The sequence below is a fragment of the Myotis brandtii genome, unplaced genomic scaffold (genome assembly GCF_000412655.1).
Source record: "Myotis brandtii unplaced genomic scaffold, ASM41265v1 scaffold61, whole genome shotgun sequence".
Lineage (NCBI taxonomy): Eukaryota > Metazoa > Chordata > Mammalia > Chiroptera > Vespertilionidae > Myotis > Myotis brandtii.
Window position 1 is genome coordinate 270,948 of NW_005370318.1, and position 8,707 is coordinate 279,654.

An 8,707-nucleotide genomic window follows, 5' to 3' on the forward strand; every position below is an offset into this window, starting at 1 on the left:
CTACATCCAAAAGCCTTGGAGCCTAGGTGGACGGGACCTCACACTGTAATCCTCACAGCCCCCACAGCGGCCAAGCTGCTTGGCGACCCGTCGTGGCACCACCTCTCCAGACTCAAGAGGACCCTGGAGCAGCATGACTTCTATAAATGTGAGGTGTTGGGCCCCACTAAGGTCCGCCTTAGTCGCCCTCCCCCTCCTCCTTCTCCTCCCGGCCCTGAGCAACCTACACCAACCCCCACCTGCTTATGTGTGGAGGTTCAAGGTCCGTGATGCCTCCCGAAACTCCAGAGCCCACCCTGCCCCCACAGATGTACTACCAGACCAGTAATCCAGTAACTGGGGGACGAGTCACTTAGAAGTGCACCCAAAACCACACCGCAGCCAGTCTCACCAAGACCAGCCCAGGTACCTTCTTTTGGTGCAACGGCACCTTAAGCAACTGCATGAACTCCTCTGACCCCGGGCCTTGCTTCGTGGTCACAGTAGTTCCCCAACTAACCTTGTATAAAGAGTCAGAGCTCGCCTGGTTGCTCCCTCCATCCCGCCCCGGACCCACCGGGCCGCCTTCCCCTCCCTGTCATGTTAGGGGTGAGTATCACTACCTCGATAGGCCTCACCAGGGGGCCCTCGGGAACAGTCTGGTCTCTGCTCAGGACTTCAATAACAAGCTCCAGTTAGCCCTGGAGTCTACTACCGCCTTTTTTAGCCTCCCTACAGCGACAAGTAACATCAATAGCCCAGGTAGCCCTACAAAACCAGTGCGCCTTAGACCTTCTGACTGCAGAAAAAGGAGGAACCTGCATATTCCTTCAGGAAGAATGCTGCTACTACATCAACGAGTCCGGAATAGTGGAGCAAAACATGCAAACCCTGACTAAACTGAGTGAAGAACTACATGCAAGACACTTCCAGGACAACTCTCCTTTCGGCTGGTTCCAAAGCCCCTTAGCTACCTGGGTCCTACCCATGATAGGGCCCCTGATTCTCATCTGTGTCTTTTTTCTCCTAGCCCCCTGCCTCCTCAAGTTCATCCGCTCCCGGATCGCGGAGCTGTCACGGGTGACTGTGAATCAGCTCCTGCTCCATCCCTACACTCGGCTGCCCTCTGACCTGCCTCTGCCTGACCCTGGCCTTTAACCCCCCCCCCCGTCGTCCCTGGTCAGCTAGAAGTAGTCAGAACGAGTCGGCATCCCCTATCACTAAAAGGCCGGGATGTTAGGTTGGAGGGAGCCCAGGATCAGATGCATGCAGATGCGTGACGAGATAATGGACCCTCCCTGGAATTTCTAACAGATCAGCGTGCCAGACACAGATACCGGCTCCTCCCTGGTATCCACGAGGACCCCCACACAGATACTGACTCCTTCCTGAATACCCTGCCGACCCCTGCGGCGGGAACTTCCTCAGCTGAATACGTGATGACCCCCGCGGTGGGAGCTTCCTCAGCTCATGCCCCCACCCCTCATTAAACACCTGTATAAAAAGAAACCCCCCTTCCCTGTTGGTGCGAATCCACTGGCCCTGTCTTTGGGATTCATGGGTCGCCTGGGGACGCAGATTAAAAACTTTCCTTTTCTTTCTTTTAAAAAAAAAAAAGAAAACAAATTCCTCTTGAGGCTGAATTGTCAGAAGGTTTTCCTTATCATGAATTAAAACCTGTTCATTTTAACTCTGACCCACTTGTTTGAAGTTTCACTCTCTGGTATTATACAGAACAAGACTAAGGACTAATCTGCCTTTCACTTCCAATCCCCAATCTTCCCTCCACTCCTCTGGGAGTGGCAGAGTTTGTTTTTACATTTCACATTCATTCGTTCAACAAACCATTAGTACTGTCATTAAGGCACTGTGCTGGAAATTAGAAATAAGAAATCTAACTCAGTCCTCACTTCAGTCCAGCCAGGAAGACAAACACAAATACTGAGAAGAGATGAACAAGCTCTAACAAAAGGCAACGGGAGAGATACCCTGGAAATCATTTGAAAGTCTCAATTTAATCTGACAACACCTGCTAATGAAAAAGAGTTCAAGACAGAAGCAGGAATTTTTTTTTTAATTACATAAGATGCTTCTCACATTTAGGTGTATTTTTTTAATCTTCACCCAAGGATATTTTTTATTGATTTTTCAAAATATTTTGTATTGATTTTTAGAAAGTGAGGAAAGGAGAAACATAGATGTGAGAGTGAAACATCTGATTGGCTGCCTCCTGCAACCCCCTACTGGAGATAGAGCCCACAACCTGGGCATGTGCCCTGACTGGAAATCGAAAGAGAAACCTTTTGGTGCACATGATTATACACAACCAACTGAACCACACTGGCCAGGATTTTAATGATTTTGAGAGAGAGAAAAAGGAAGAGAGAAACATCCATGTGAGAAACATCAATTGGTTGCCTCCCTTATACGCCCTAACCAGGGATTGAACTTGCAACCTGGGTGGTATGCCCTGACCTGGAATTGAATCCACAACCTTTTTGATGTACCAGATGATGATCCAACCAAGTGAGCCACCCAGCCAGGGCTCACATTCAGTTTTTTGTTGTTGTTTTTTTTAATATATGTTATTGATTTTTTACAGAAAGGAAGAGAGAGGGATAGTTAGAAACATCGATGAGAGAGAAACATCAATCAGCTGCCTCTTGCACACCTCCTACTGGGGATGTGCCCGCAACCAAGGTACATGCCTTTGACCGGAATCGAACCTGGGACCTTTCAGTCCGCAGGCTGACGCTCTATCCACTGAGCTAAACCAGTTAGGGTCACATTCAGTTTTAAACACAAATTTTTTTCCAGATACAACAGGGCTAAGATTCCATAGCTTTTAATTTATCCATTCTTTTTAGCTTTTCTTCCAAAAATCTCCAGCTTCCAGAAAAAGAGGAAAAGGAATATGTTCAATAGGACAACGAGGAAAACTAAGAGAAAAAAATCTGATGCAATCTGTATTTATATAAGATTCCATTTTAGAGATCTTGGCAGGACTTCAAATTACTCCTTTACATTCAAATTTCCCAACAATGGGAGCCCCACTGCTCCCATACAGGAAACAGAGAGCCTAGTTTATTTCCTTAAATACAATATTCACAGTCAATGCACCTATACCAATGATAATAATGAAAACTTTAAATTTACACTGTGTAATACAGTTTAAAGGGCACTTTCACAAATGACAAACTAGGAAAAAATAACTGCAACACATATGACAAAGAGCTAACTTCCTTTATTAACAAAGAGTGCATACAAACCATGAACAAAAAAGTCAAAGTGTAAGAACTGGCAGATTACAGGGGGGAGGAGGAAGGGAATAATACAAAGGTCTAATAAGCATGTGATAGTATAGCTACATAACCTCACCTTAAATTAAGAAAATGCAAATCAGTCCTAGCTAGTTTGGCTCAGTGGATAGAGCGTTGGCCTGCAGACCGACAGGTCCCGGGTTTGATTCCAGTCTAGGGCACGTACCTCAGTTGCAGGCTCCTCCCTGGCCCAGGCCCTGGTCAGGGCTCATGCAGGAGGCAACCAATCAATGTGTTTCTCTCACATCGATAATTCTCTCTCTCTTTCCCTTTCTCGTCCACTCTCTCTAAAAATCAATGGAAAAAATATCCTCAGGTGAGGATTAAAAATAATAATAATAAAGTATCTCAATTAAAAAAAGAAAATGCAAATCAAAATAACAATTTTTCACTTCTCAGATAGGCAAAACTCAGATAGGGAGGATACCCAGTATTTATAGGGATGAGGAGAAAAGAGGTTGCATATATACTGTTGGTAGAAGCATAAATTGGAAAAGCTTTTCTAAAGGCAACTTAGCACTATCTACAAAAATGCACATACCTGCAAACCAGCAGTCCCACTGCCAATAACTTTTCCTAAAGATACACCCCCCCAAACTCTGCCAAATTACCTATAAGGATGATCAAAATAGCTTTGCAATTTCTGCAGCTAAAATGTCCATCAAGAGGCCTAATTAAATGAATTATGGTTCATCAATACAATATAATGTTGTACAGCTATCAAAAAGAATAATGGTGGAAGGGGGTGGAGAATGGCAGTGTTGGCCAGTGTTGCTCAGTTGGTTGGAGCACTGCTATCCCCTACACCAAAAGGTCACGGGTTCAATTCCTGGTCAGGCCATATAGCCAGGTAAATGAAAAGTAATTATTTCTTTAAAAACGAATGGCAGCCTGGCTGGTGTGGCTCAAGAGGTCACTGGTTGATTCCCAGTCAGGGCTCATGCCTGGGGTTGCAGGCTCAATCCCCAGTAGGGGGCGTGCAGGAGGCAGCGATCAATGTTTTCTCTCATTGATGTTTCTATCTCTCTACCCCCCTCCCTTCCACTCTCTAAAATCAATAAAGACATATTTCTTAAAAAAAGAATAATGACAATCTGCACATGCTGATATAAAAAGCCATCTGCAAGATATATTGTCAAGTAAAAAAGGCATAGTGTTGCCCTGACCAGTTTGGCTCAGTGGCTAGAGCGTCGGCCTGTGGACTGAAGAGTCCCAGGTTCGATTTCGGTCAAGGGCATGTACCTTGGTTGCGGGCACATCCCCAGTAGGGGGTGTGCAGAAGGCAGCTGATGGATGTTTCTCTCTCATGGGTGTTTCTAACTCTCTATCCTTCTCCCTTCCTCTCTGTAAAAAATCAATAAAATATATTTTAAAAAATATAGGCATAGTGTAGAGGCATGTGTATGGTATTATCCCTTTAATGTAAGTAAATAGGCATAAATATAAACATCTATTATAGCAGATAATAAAAATATCTGGAAGAAACTAAGAAACTGTCTAAGTAGTTCCTTTAAATGAAAAATACAGAGAATGAAAATTTGTCTTTTCATTTTTACCTTTCTGTATTGTTATAATTGTCTAACTTTAAGAACATACTTCCAGCACAGCATAGGAAATAGTCAATAATATTGTAATAACTGTGTATGGTGCCAGTAGGGTACTGGAAACAACAGGGGGAACACTTTGTAAAGTATATGATTGTCTAACCACTATGCTGTACACCTGAAACAAATATAAGATAATACTGATTTTTTTTAAATGTACCTCCAGGGATATCTAGTCTGTAAGATTTTAGTTTTGGATTACTTCTCCATATTCCTTTATATTTTTAAAAAGCATTATTTAAACATGCAAAAAACCTTTCATTCTTACACTATCTTACTGGATCTTTACAACAGCAAATGATGTATTAAAAACTAAATGTGATTGATGTTCCTGTGATACAGAAAGGAAACTGAGGTACAGAGGGGCGAGCAGTTTTTGAGGTCCCCAAAGGCAGACAAACCACTTCCCAAAAGCCCTTCCTCTTTCCCCTACCAAAGTCACTGCTATGCTTATATTCATGTCTTTAGACATAAACATAATTTGAATACAAGATTAAGCAACTGCATGCTTTTCAAATGTTGTGTTAGCATTATCACACTATTATATAACAAGCAGAAATATTCAATTTTTTAGAAAGGACAAAACATAAGAGGGCCCAGCTGTGGACAAACTAGAACACTTGAACCACTGCCTGAGGCCCTGACTATAGCCATCTTTTAATACCTCAAACTGGAAGTTAGGAACAAGGTGTAAAACAGCTTAAACACTTGGACTCAGTAGTTTTAATCAGCTGAATACAGCCCAGGATAAAAATAAATCATTTGTGAAAACGAGGAAAAAGCAATGGCTCTTTACATAGGATTCTAAGAAAACTAGATATAGTTCACAGGTTTAACAAGAAAATTTTAAGCAAAACCTGTTATTAGGGTAAAGAATGACTGATGCGCCCTAACCAGTTTGGCTCAGTGAATAGAGCGTCGGCCTGTGGACTGAAGGGTCCCAGGTTCGATTCTGGTCAAGGGCATGTACCTTGGTTGCGGGCACATCCCCAGTAGGGGGTGTGAAGGAGGCAGCTGATGGATGTTTCTCTCTCATCAATGTTTCTAACTCTCTATCCCTCTCTCTTCCTCTCTGTAAAAAATCAATAAAATATATTAAAAAAAAAAAAAAGAATGACTGATGCTCAACAGATGCCTAATAAATGAAATAAAGAATGCTACTAAGCTACTAAAATGGTAGGATGTGAACTAATCTTACAAAAAGAGAATAGATATAAAATACCCTTATGCAGACAAACAAGACCTACATAAAAACATTTATATATATATATATGTGTATTCAATCGCTCACTATAATTTGTACTGACCACCAGGGGGCAGCGCGGAACGAAAGAAGGCCCCAGCCGGCAGCCAGCTAGGGACCCTAACCATGCACGAATTTCATGCACTGAGCCTCTAGTAATGGTAATAATAGCCAACTCTTCATATATTAAGTCAAGTAATCCTTATAACCACAGAAGTAAGGACTATTATTAAACCTCACTGTAAAGGTGAGTAAACAAAGGAACAGAAAAAAATTAGGGACACCCATATAGAGAGTGACTGAGTCAGGAGTTGAACTTAGGCCTTGCAGCTCCAGATTCTTAACCACTACCACATGTTTATGAGGTACACCTTTGAGTTATCCTTCCTAACTTATCAAATGAGGATTAATGGCCTCTATTATAAGTAGTTGTGAAAAGATCTGCAAAGCCCCTATTTGGCATCAGAATTCATTTACAGCTAATGATGTACTGATAAGGACTCTAGGTTTTATTTTGGGAGAAGTGAAAGAGTACTGTAGCCATGATAACTGGAAGTCCAGACCTCAGCAACCCCATCATGCTCTGAGAGAAGGGACTGAAGGCTCAAAGTAATAAAGAATTAAAGTGATAGATGAGTATGGAACAAGACATTTCAACTAGTCAGCTATGAGACAGGGTTAGGGAAAATAAACTCTGAGACACTGGAGGAAAGACTATTAATCACCAGAAACTACAGATCAGGCTTTGAGATAACCTAATATTGCTTACCACTAGGCTTGCATTCAATTTCCATTAAAGGGTGATGGTGCCCTGTCTGTTGTCACTCAGTAGTTAAGAGTGTCGGCCAGAGCACGGAAGGGTTTCAGGTTCGATTCCCAGTCAAGGCATATACCTGAGTTGCAGAGTTGCAGATTCTATCCTGGACCCTGGTTGGGGCGCATGAGAAAGGCAACCAATCAATGTTTTTCTCTATCTCTCTTTCTCTTTCCCTCTCTCTGTCTCTCCTCTCTCTTCCCACCCCCCTCCCACTCTCTAAATATCAATAGAAAAATATCCTCAGGTGAAGATTAACAAAAATTTTAAAAGTTGATGGTGTCTTTTATTTACTCATTTTTTTTGAGAGAAAAGAAGGAAGGGAGGGAGAGAGAGGAAGAGAGAGAAATGGATTTGTTGTTCCACTTATTTATACATTCATTGGTTGACTCTTGTACGTGTCCTAACCGGGGATCAAACCCGAAACCTTGGCATGTTGGGACGATGCTCTAACCAGCTGACTCCCCAGCCAGAGCCAAGGAGAATGGTGTCTTTTTTTTTTAGATTTTTATTAAATTTTTTAAAATATTTTTATTGATTTCAGAGAGGAAGGGAGAAGGAGAGAGAGACAGAAACATCAATGATGAGAGAATCATTGATCGGCTGCCTCCTGCACGCCCCCTATTGGGGATCAAGCCCGCAACCTGGGCATGTGCCCTTGGCCAGAATGGAACCTGGGACCCTTCAGTCCTCAGGCCGATGCTCTATACACTGAGCCAAACCAGCTAGGGCAGATTTTTATTAATTTTTAGAGAAAAAGTAAGGGAGAGGGAGAGAAAGACGGAGACAGACAGAGAGAAACATCAATCGGCTGCCTCCTGCACACTCCCCAGTGAGGATTGAAACTGAAACCCAGGCATGTGCCCTGATGCGGAATTGAACCGGAAACCTTTCAGTGCACAGGATGATGCCCAACCAACTGAGCCACACCGGCCAGAGCTGAGGGTGTCTTTTAACTTAAAGCCATTCCCTTTCAACTGAAGGACATTTCAAGTGAAAGACATACTTAAATCTTTAGGTCTCCTTTATTCAATAGTTATTGAGTGTCTGCTATGTACTAGAGGTAGAGACAGGAAGGATGAAACACCCGCAACCCTGTTTTCTAGTGGGGAAGGCAAGCAAAAACAAGATAAACACATACACAAAGAAGATAATTACAGTGGGGCCTTGACTTACGAGTGTCCCAACTAATGAGTTTTTCGAGATACGAGCCATTTCTTGGCCGATTTTTTGCTTTGAGTTGCGAGCTAAAATTCGGGTTACAAGCCAGCTTCAGATACCCCACTGCTAGTTGACGCAGTGAACGTCACAGTGAACGCCACAACATCAGCCCAGCATCATGTGTCTCACTCGTTCACTTTATGATTTGACATACGAGTAATTTGAGTTACAAGCTCCATCACAGAACGAATTAAACTCCTAAGTCCAGGCCCCACTGTACTGGCAGGGTAAGTACTGTGTGGAAAAACAAAATGATGTGAACCAGTGACGAGGGAGGACCATTTTGATAGGCTGTTAGCAAGGACTCTAAGAAGCTGAGGTCTGTCCTAACCAGTTTGGCTCAGTGGATAGAGCAGTGGTTCTCAACCTTCCTAATGCCGCGACCCTTTAATACAGTTCCTCATGTTGTGGTGACCCCCAATTTCATTGTTACAAATTGAACATAATTAAAGCATAGTGATTAATCACAAAAACAATATGTAATTATATATGTGTTTTCCGATGGTCTTAGGCGACCCCTGTGAAA

General features: G+C 42.8%; 1 protein-coding gene across 3 annotated transcripts in view; it reads right to left on the reverse strand.

The window, feature by feature from the left end:
* PHF20 (PHD finger protein 20) overlaps window positions 1–8,707 on the reverse strand; it is a 124,274-nt gene that overhangs the window by 100,222 nt on the left and 15,345 nt on the right. The window contains exon 1 of one of the 3 annotated variants that reach the window (XM_014550654.1): window positions 6,916–7,015. The exons of the other annotated variants lie outside the window; for them this stretch is intronic. The gene's annotated coding sequence lies outside the window, so the exon portion shown is untranslated. Of the gene's footprint in view, window positions 1–6,915; window positions 7,016–8,707 lie in introns of those variants that run through there. 3 annotated transcript variants of the gene reach the window in all.